The following is an 8,124-nucleotide window of genomic DNA, read 5'->3' as shown; positions in this document are numbered from 1 at the left end:
CCCCTTTAAAAAAGACACCAATCCCCCCCCTCCCCGTCTTCCCTGCCCCTAAGCCGTGCCATAAAGCCCCTTAAAAAAGACACCAACCCCCCCCCTCCCGATACCATAAAACACCCCTTTAAAAAAAAAGACACCAACCCGCTCCCCTCCGTACCATAAAAAACCCTTTATTTTAAAAAAAGACACCAACCCCCTCCCCTCCCGTGCCATAAAACCCCTTTAAAAAAAAACACCAACCCCCCCCCCTCCCCGTACCGATGCCATTTAAAACCCCTTAAAAAAAAGCCACAAACCCCCCTCCCTCTCCCGTACCATAAAACCCCTTTAAAAAAAGACACCAACCCCCTCCCCTCTCGTGCCATAAAACCCCCTAAAAAAAGACACCAACCCCCTCCCCTCTCGGGTGCCATAAAACCCTTTTAAAACCAAAACCCTTATAAAAAAAAAAAAGACAAATACCAACCCCCCCCCTCCCGTGCCATAAAACCCCTTTAAAAAAAGACACCAACCCCCCCCCCTCCCGTACCATAAAACCCCTTTAAAAAAAGACACCAACCCCCTCCCCTCCCGTACCATAAAACCCCTTTAAAAAAAGACACCAACCCCCTCCCCTCCCGTGCCATAAAACCCCTTTAAAAAAAGACACCAACCGCCTCCCCTCTCGTGCCATAAAACCCCTTTAAAAAAAGACACCAACCCCCTCCCCTCCCGTACCATAAAACCCCTTTAAAAAAAGACACCAACCGCCTCCCCTCTCGTGCCATAAAACCCCTTTAAAAAAAGACACCAACCGCCTCCCCTCTCGTGCCATAAAACCCTTAAAAAAAAGACACCAACCCCTCCACCCCCAGGTAACGCCGCCCACCCCCCCCCCCCCCTCCCCCCCCGTACCATAAAACCCCTTTAAAAAAAGACACCACCCCCCCCCCCCCCCGTGCCATAAAACCCCTTTAAAAAAAGACACCAACCCCCTCCCCTCCCGTACCATAAAACCCCTTTAAAAAAAGACAACCAACACCTAAAACCCTTTAAAAAAAGAAACACCCCCCGCCTCCCCTCTCGTGCCATAAACCGAAAAAAAACCCCTTTAAAAAAAGACACCCCCCCCCCCCCCCCCCCGTCCCAAAAAACCCCTTTAAAAAAAGACCCCCCCCCCCCCCCCTCCCGTACCATAAAACCCCTTTAAAAAAAGACACCAACCCCCCCCCCTCCCCCTCCGTGAAAACCAAAAGCAACCCCCTCCCCTCCGTACCATAAAAACCCCTAAAAAAAGCCACCACCTCTGAAAGCCCTAAAACCCAAAAACCGCCTCATAAAGAAAAAATCAGTCCTTGAAACCCCGTGCTAAACGCCCTTCGCTGCGCGCCTTTCATCTCTAATTGCCGTGTCGCGACACTCGAACTGACGTGACGTAGAAAATTGTCTGACGTTATCAAATCGAGGAGAAATCTTCGTTGCATTTTACTGATATCTGCGTCCATCTATCTGGATTTTTTTTGTTTTTTTTTTATTTTTATTTATTTTTTTTACATTTTTATATTTTAATTTTTTTTTAAAAACACGTACACACACACACACACACACACACACACACACCCACTACACAACACACACACAACACACCACACACACACATAAATATTTATAGACATCTCTAATATATATATATATATATATATAATATATATCTATATATATATATATAATAATATAAATATATATATATACACCACACATATATATATATATAAATATATATAATATATATATATATATATATATATATACATATATATATGTGTGTGTGTGTGTGTGTGTGTGTGTGTGTGTGTGTGTGTGTGTGGTGTGTTATGTATATAAATTATCAATAATATATATATATATATATATATATATATATATATATAAAATATATATATATATTATAAATATTCATGTGTATACACATATATATGTATATGTATATGATAAATATCAAGTACATTCATTTATTCACTGATTTACCCATTATTCTTCTCTATATACATGAAGACGAGTCCATCATGAATTTCAATATTCTAGATTAGTTTTCTCCTATAGTTACTTTTCTCTGACCCCAAAGCAAAGATATTTAAAGGGATACATTTTAATAATATATTAACTTATACATATACTTATCTCTCTGTCTATTTGCTATATTGACTTTCTATACATTTATGTATATATGCAATATATATATATATATATACATATATATATATATATATATATATATATACACATACATATATATGCATATATATTTAAATATACAAACAAACAAACACACACACACACACACTCACACACACACATACACACATATAGAAATATATATATATATATATATATATATATATATAATATATATATATATTTAAGATATATATATATATATAAATATACCAACTATATATTTATTTATTTATTTATTTATTTATATATATATATATATATAAATATATGTATGTATATAAATATGTACATATGTATATATGTGAGAGTCGCTCATTTACAGGAGCAGCACCTGGACGTACCTAAACAGCTGTTGATGGAACCGTAAGTATCATCACAACTGGTGTGCCAACAATGTAAAATGATTGTGAATTATCAAGTCATTTGAGGTATTTTGACACAATTATTGTCTGTTCTACCTTTGAGCTTGTTACAAAAGACCCGGGGCCAATCCCGTTTTCTTTGAAGTACCGTTTTATCAGTACTGTGTGTGTGTGTGTTTGTGTGTGTGTATTATATGTAATTGTATATATATATATATATATATATATATATATATAATATATATATATATATATACTAAATTACATATTATATATAATTGTTATATATATATATATATATATATATATATATTTATTTATACATATATGAACATATATGTATCTATATGTATATATATATTATATATATATGTATATATATATATATATATATATATATATATATATATATATATATATATATATATATATATACATACATACATGCACACATGCATATACACATATACAGTTCCCTACACAAGCACCTTTAATGATTTACGGGAAAAAAATAACATCCATGAATCACAAAAGCTACACTCTTATTTTATTTCATCACACTTATGTATTACATCATTTTACAGTCAACACATACATATGAAACTTTTCGTATATGATTGCAGGGTGATCAACTATATTCAAATAACAATGCAGTGCTCAGAAGAGAAAATATATAGTGGTCTTATGGTGTTCTGTATGCGAAAGCACATGCTGCCGATATGATTGTTCATTAAGTATTGTTACTTGTGATATACAAAGTTACTAATAACTAATGTTTCTGCTTAAAGAAATTCAATTTGCCTTTGTACTGGTATCGCTCGATTGAAAATGACTTCAATTTTCTGGAAGAAATATTGAAAAGGTTATGCAAAGCAATAAAATTAATATAATACACAGATTTAGCGCTTACCATAAACATGGCTGTGCATTCAAAATATTAATAAACTAGTGTGTATGAAAAAACAACAACATTGCAGTAGAAAATAATTGAAACTGACTGTTCTTGTAAAATAGACATCATCCAGCCTGCTTGATAATCTTCACCTATAACTAATATGTTCGTTGTGTCTCTACTACAGTTTTTGTCCATTCAGTAATATATGTTGTCATCTGCTTTTAAGACTTTCGGCAACTGTACTGATGGTGTTCCTCTTGTGCTTCGATGAACGTGAACAGCGGCACTAGCTCCTTCAACGTTAAAGGCTAATATGGCTTGACGAGGCCCAAAGACAGCTGTCTGAGGAGTCTTGGTGCGGACGGAGCCTTCTGGCGCTACGCCCTCTAGGAAATGATGCTGGACAAAAGTTCCAACCATCTTTCCCTCAAGTCTTCGAGGCGGCTGTTGACCTCGTCCAGGCGCTGGCTATTCCTCCTTCTTAAATCACTGAAAAAGGAATATTCATCTGGAAACAAAGTGTCAACGATTTTTGACTGCTTATTCAGAATGTTCTTTTTGCAACGTGTCAAAACCTTACGCGATTGAGGTGTCGAGGTGTTTCAAGGTATGGACTTGCATCCGGTCCAGCTCCTCCTCGATCTCTGGAATGTCTGGCGGTTGCAGGCTGTTAGACTCCACCGCCTGTTGTCACCATTGGCACCATCGACGGCAGCGCCGCGACAGAGGAAATATAGATTAATATCAGGTAACTGATCAATGTCTACCATCCTGCAGCGAGTAAGCGATGCCTCTTTCGGAATATAAAACAGTACTTGTAAAAGTCAGACGGAGTGACATACAGTGATGAAGGCCTGAGCGGCGAGGGATGCTTGGCACCTGAGAGCAGCTTGCACTTCCCCGTTGGTCGGGCTTGTTGCCATGACCTGCAGCATCCAAGGACTTGCGGCATAATACCAAGCGCAGGCGGTCGCCGAGGGCCAGCTGCCGGTCCAAGCATTCGCCTGTATGATGCAAGAGAGTGTAGTTATATGCACAGAAGCAACCACGATCGCCATAGCCTTATCATAGGATCGAGTTTCCTTAAAGCAGAGAAAGGGCTCACCTCCAGCCTTTGGCTCACCCCCCCCCCCCACCGCGGGGGCACCCCCCCCCCCCCCCGATGCTCTCTCCCTTGGCGTCGGGAAGAGCCCTTGGAATTGATGCAGTGCCGTTTGAACTGATGAGCTTGAGACCACTTGCAGCTCTTCTGACTCTGGTCTCCTAAGGCTTTCGATTGCGCGGAGAACTTTCTGAACCTCAGACATGAGGAGGGTGAGCTTTTGCGAAAGCAATGCGGCCTGAGCAAGCGCGTCCTCACGGGTGGTGCAGGCAAGCAGTTCCTTGAGAGTTCTGTCGATTTCAGCCTGAAGTTCCCCTAATTCCAGCTGAAGCTCCTGCAGGGGTGTAAGAAGAGAGAGGGGGCAGTCACCCTTGCATGCAATGGGAACACCAGGTGGTGGTGTTCCTCCAGGTGGAGGAGTTCCTCCTGGTGGTGGTGTTCCTCCTGGTGTTGGTGTTCCTCCAGGTGGAGTAGATCCTCCTGGTGTTGGTGTTCCTCCAGGTGGAGTAGATCCTCCTGGTGGTGGTGTTCCTCCTGGTGGAGGAGTTCCTCCTGGTGGAGGAGTTCCTCCTGGTGGCGGTGTTCCTCCTGGTGGTGGTGTTCCTCCTGGTGTTGGTGTTCCTCCAGGTGGGGGAGTTCCTCCAGGTGGAGTAGATCCTCCTGGTGGTGGTGTTCCTCCTGGTGGAGTAGATCCTCCTGGTGGTGGTGTTCCTCCTGGTGGAGTAGATCCTCCTGGTGGCGGTGTTCCTCCTGGTGGTGGTGTTCCTCCTGGTGGAGTAGATCCTCCTGGTGGTGGTGTTCCTCCTGGTGGAGTAGATCCTCCTGGTGGTGGTGTTCCTCCTGGTGGAGTAGATCCTCCTGGTGGTGGTGTTCCTCCAGGTGGAGGAGTTCCTCCTGGTGGTGGTGTTACTCCAGATGGCGTTGTTCCTCCTGGTGGAGTAGATCCTCCTGGTGGCGGTGTTCCTCCTGGTGGCGGTGTTCCTCCTGGTGGAGTAGATCCTCCTGGTGGTGGTGTTCCTCCTGGTGGAGTAGATCCTCCTGGTGGTGGTGTTCCTCCTGGTGGTGGTGTTCCTCCTGGTGGAGGAGTTCCTCCAGATGGTGGTGTTCCTCCAGGTGGAGGAGTTCCTCCTGGTGGTGGTGTTACTCCAGATGGCGGTGTTCCTCCTGGTGGAGTAGATCCTCCTGGTGGTGGTGTTCCTCCTGGTGGTGGTGTTCCTCCTGGTGGCGGTGTTCCTCCTGGTGGCGGTGTTCCTCCTGGTGGTGGTGTTCCTCCTGGTGTTGGTGTTCCTCCAGGTGGGGGAGTTCCTCCTGGTGGTGGTGTTACTCCAGATGGCGGTGTTCCTCCTGGTGGAGTAGATCCTCCTGGTGGCGGTGTTCCTCCTGGTGGCGGTGTTCCTCCTGGTGGCGGTGTTCCTCCTGGTGGCGGTGTTCCTCCTGGTGGTGGTGTTCCTCCTGGTGGTGGTGTTCCTCCAGGTGGGGGAGTTCCTCCTGGTGGAGTAGATCCTCCTGGTGGTGGTGTTCCTCCTGGTGGAGGAGTTCCTCCTGGTGGTGGTGTTCCTCCAGGTGGTGGTGTTCCTCCTGGTGGGGGAGTTCCTCCTGGTGGAGTAGATCCTCCTGGTGGTGGTGTTCCTCCTGGTGGAGGAGTTCCTCCAGATGGTGGTGTTCCTCCAGTTGGTGGTGTTCCTCCTGGTGGAGGAGTTCCTCCTGGTGGTGGTGTTCCTCCAGGTGGTGGTGTTCCTCCTGGTAGGGGAGTTCCTCCAGATGGTGGTGTTCCTCCAGGTGGAGGAGTTCCTCCTGGTGGTGGTGTTCTTCCTGGTGGGGGAGTTCCTCCAGATGGTGGTGTTCCTCCAGGTGGTGGTGTTCCTCCTGGTGGGGGAGTTCCTCCAGATGGTGGTGTTCCTCCAGGTGGTGGTGTTCCTCCTGGTGGAGGAGTTCCTCCTGGTGGTGGTGTTCCTCCAGGTGGTGGTGTTCCTCCTGGTGGGGGAGTTCCTCCAGATGGTGGTGTTCCTCCTGGTGGAGTAGATCCTCCTGGTGGTGGTGTTCCTCCTGGTGGTGGTGTTCCTCCTGGTGGCGGTGTTCCTCCTGGTGGAGTAGATCCTCCTGGTGGTGGTGTTCCTCCAGGTGGAGGAGTTCCTCCTGGTGGTGGTGTTCCTCCTGGTGGTGGTGTTCCTCCGGGTGGTGGTGTTCCTCCTGGTGGTGGTGTTCCTCCAGGTGGTGGAGTTCCTCCAGGTGGGGGAGTTCCTCCAGGTGGAGTAGATCCTCCTGGTGGTGGTGTTCCTCCTGGTGGTGGTGTTCCTCCTGGTGGTGGTGTTCCTCCTGGTGGTGGTGTTCCTCCTGGTGGTGGTGTTCCTCCTGGTGGTGGTGTTCCTCCTGGTGGTGGTGTTCCTCCAGGTGGTGGTGTTCCTCCTGGTGGAGTAGATCCTCCTGGTGGTGGTGTTCCTCCTGGTGGTGGTGTTCCTCCTGGTGGAGTAGATCCTCCTGGTGGTGGTGTTCCTCCTGGTGGAGGAGTTCCTCCTGGTGGAGTAGATCCTCCTGGTGGTGGTGTTCCTCCTGGTGGTGGTGTTCCTCCTGTTGGCGGTGTTCCTCCTGGTGGAGTAGATCCTCCTGGTGGAGTAGATCCTCCAGGTGGTGGTGTTCCTCCTGGTGGTGGTGTTCCTCCTGGTGGTGGTGTTCCTCCTGGTGGAGTAGATCCTCCTGGTGGTGGTGTTCCTCCTGGTGGAGTAGATCCTCCTGGTGGTGGTGTTCCTCCTGGTGGAGTAGATCCTCCTGGTGGAGTAGATCCTCCTGGTGGTGGTGTTCCTCCTGGTGGAGTAGATCCTCCTGGTGGCGGTGTTCCTCCTGGTGGAGTAGATCCTCCTGGTGGTGGTGTTCCTCCTGGTGGAGTAGATCCTCCTGGTGGTGGTGTTCCTCCTGGTGGTGGTGTTCCTCCTGGTGGAGTAGATCCTCCTGGTGGTGGTGTTCCTCCTGGTGGGGGAGTTCCTCCTGGTGGTGGTGTTCCTCCTGGTGGTGGTGTTCCTCCTGGTGGAGTAGATCCTCCTGGTGGTGGTGTTCCTCCTGGTGGCGGTGTTCCTCCTGGTGGAGTAGATCCTCCTGGTGGTGGTGTTCCTCCTGGTGGAGTAGATCCTCCTGGTGGTGGTGTTCCTTCTGGTGGCGGTGTTCCTCCTGGTGGAGTAGATCCTCCTGGTGGTGGTGTTCCTCCTGGTGGAGTAGATCCTCCTGGTGGTGGTGTTCCTCCTGGTGGAGTAGATCCTCCTGGTGGTGGTGTTCCTCCTGGTGGTGGTGTTCCTCCTGGTGGAGTAGATCCTCCTGGTGGTGGTGTTCCTCCTGGTGGAGTAGATCCTCCTGGTGGTGGTGTTCCTCCTGGTGGAGTAGATCCTCCTGGTGGTGGTGTTCTCTGGTGGAGTGAAGTTCCTCCTGGTGGTGGTGTTCCTCCTGGTGGAGGAGTTCCTCCTGGTGGTGGTGTTACTCCAGATGGCGGTGTTCCTCTGGTGGGTAGATCCGTGGTGTGGGTGTTCCTCTGGTGGTGGTTGTTCCTTGTTACCTCAGCGGAG

The 8,124-nt window shown here is 47.1% G+C and overlaps 1 long non-coding RNA gene across 1 annotated transcript; it reads right to left on the bottom strand.

The window, feature by feature from the left end:
• Positions 1 to 3,745: 3,745 nt before the first annotated feature.
• On the bottom strand, positions 3,746 to 4,403 carry LOC147468903 (uncharacterized). The gene is made up of 3 exons (XR_015192257.1): positions 4,314 to 4,403; positions 4,052 to 4,155; positions 3,746 to 3,960 (listed from the first exon to the last, which is right to left on the bottom strand). It is a non-coding gene; the product is annotated as an uncharacterized LOC147468903 (long non-coding RNA).
• Positions 4,404 to 8,124: the final 3,721 nt, after the last annotated feature.

The sequence above is a fragment of the Penaeus japonicus genome, unplaced genomic scaffold (genome assembly GCF_977035675.1).
Source record: "Penaeus japonicus unplaced genomic scaffold, GWHDUDI00000001_assembly GWHDUDI00000025, whole genome shotgun sequence".
NCBI lineage: Eukaryota > Metazoa > Arthropoda > Malacostraca > Decapoda > Penaeidae > Penaeus > Penaeus japonicus.
This window is presented reverse-complemented; position numbering and strand designations above follow the sequence as displayed.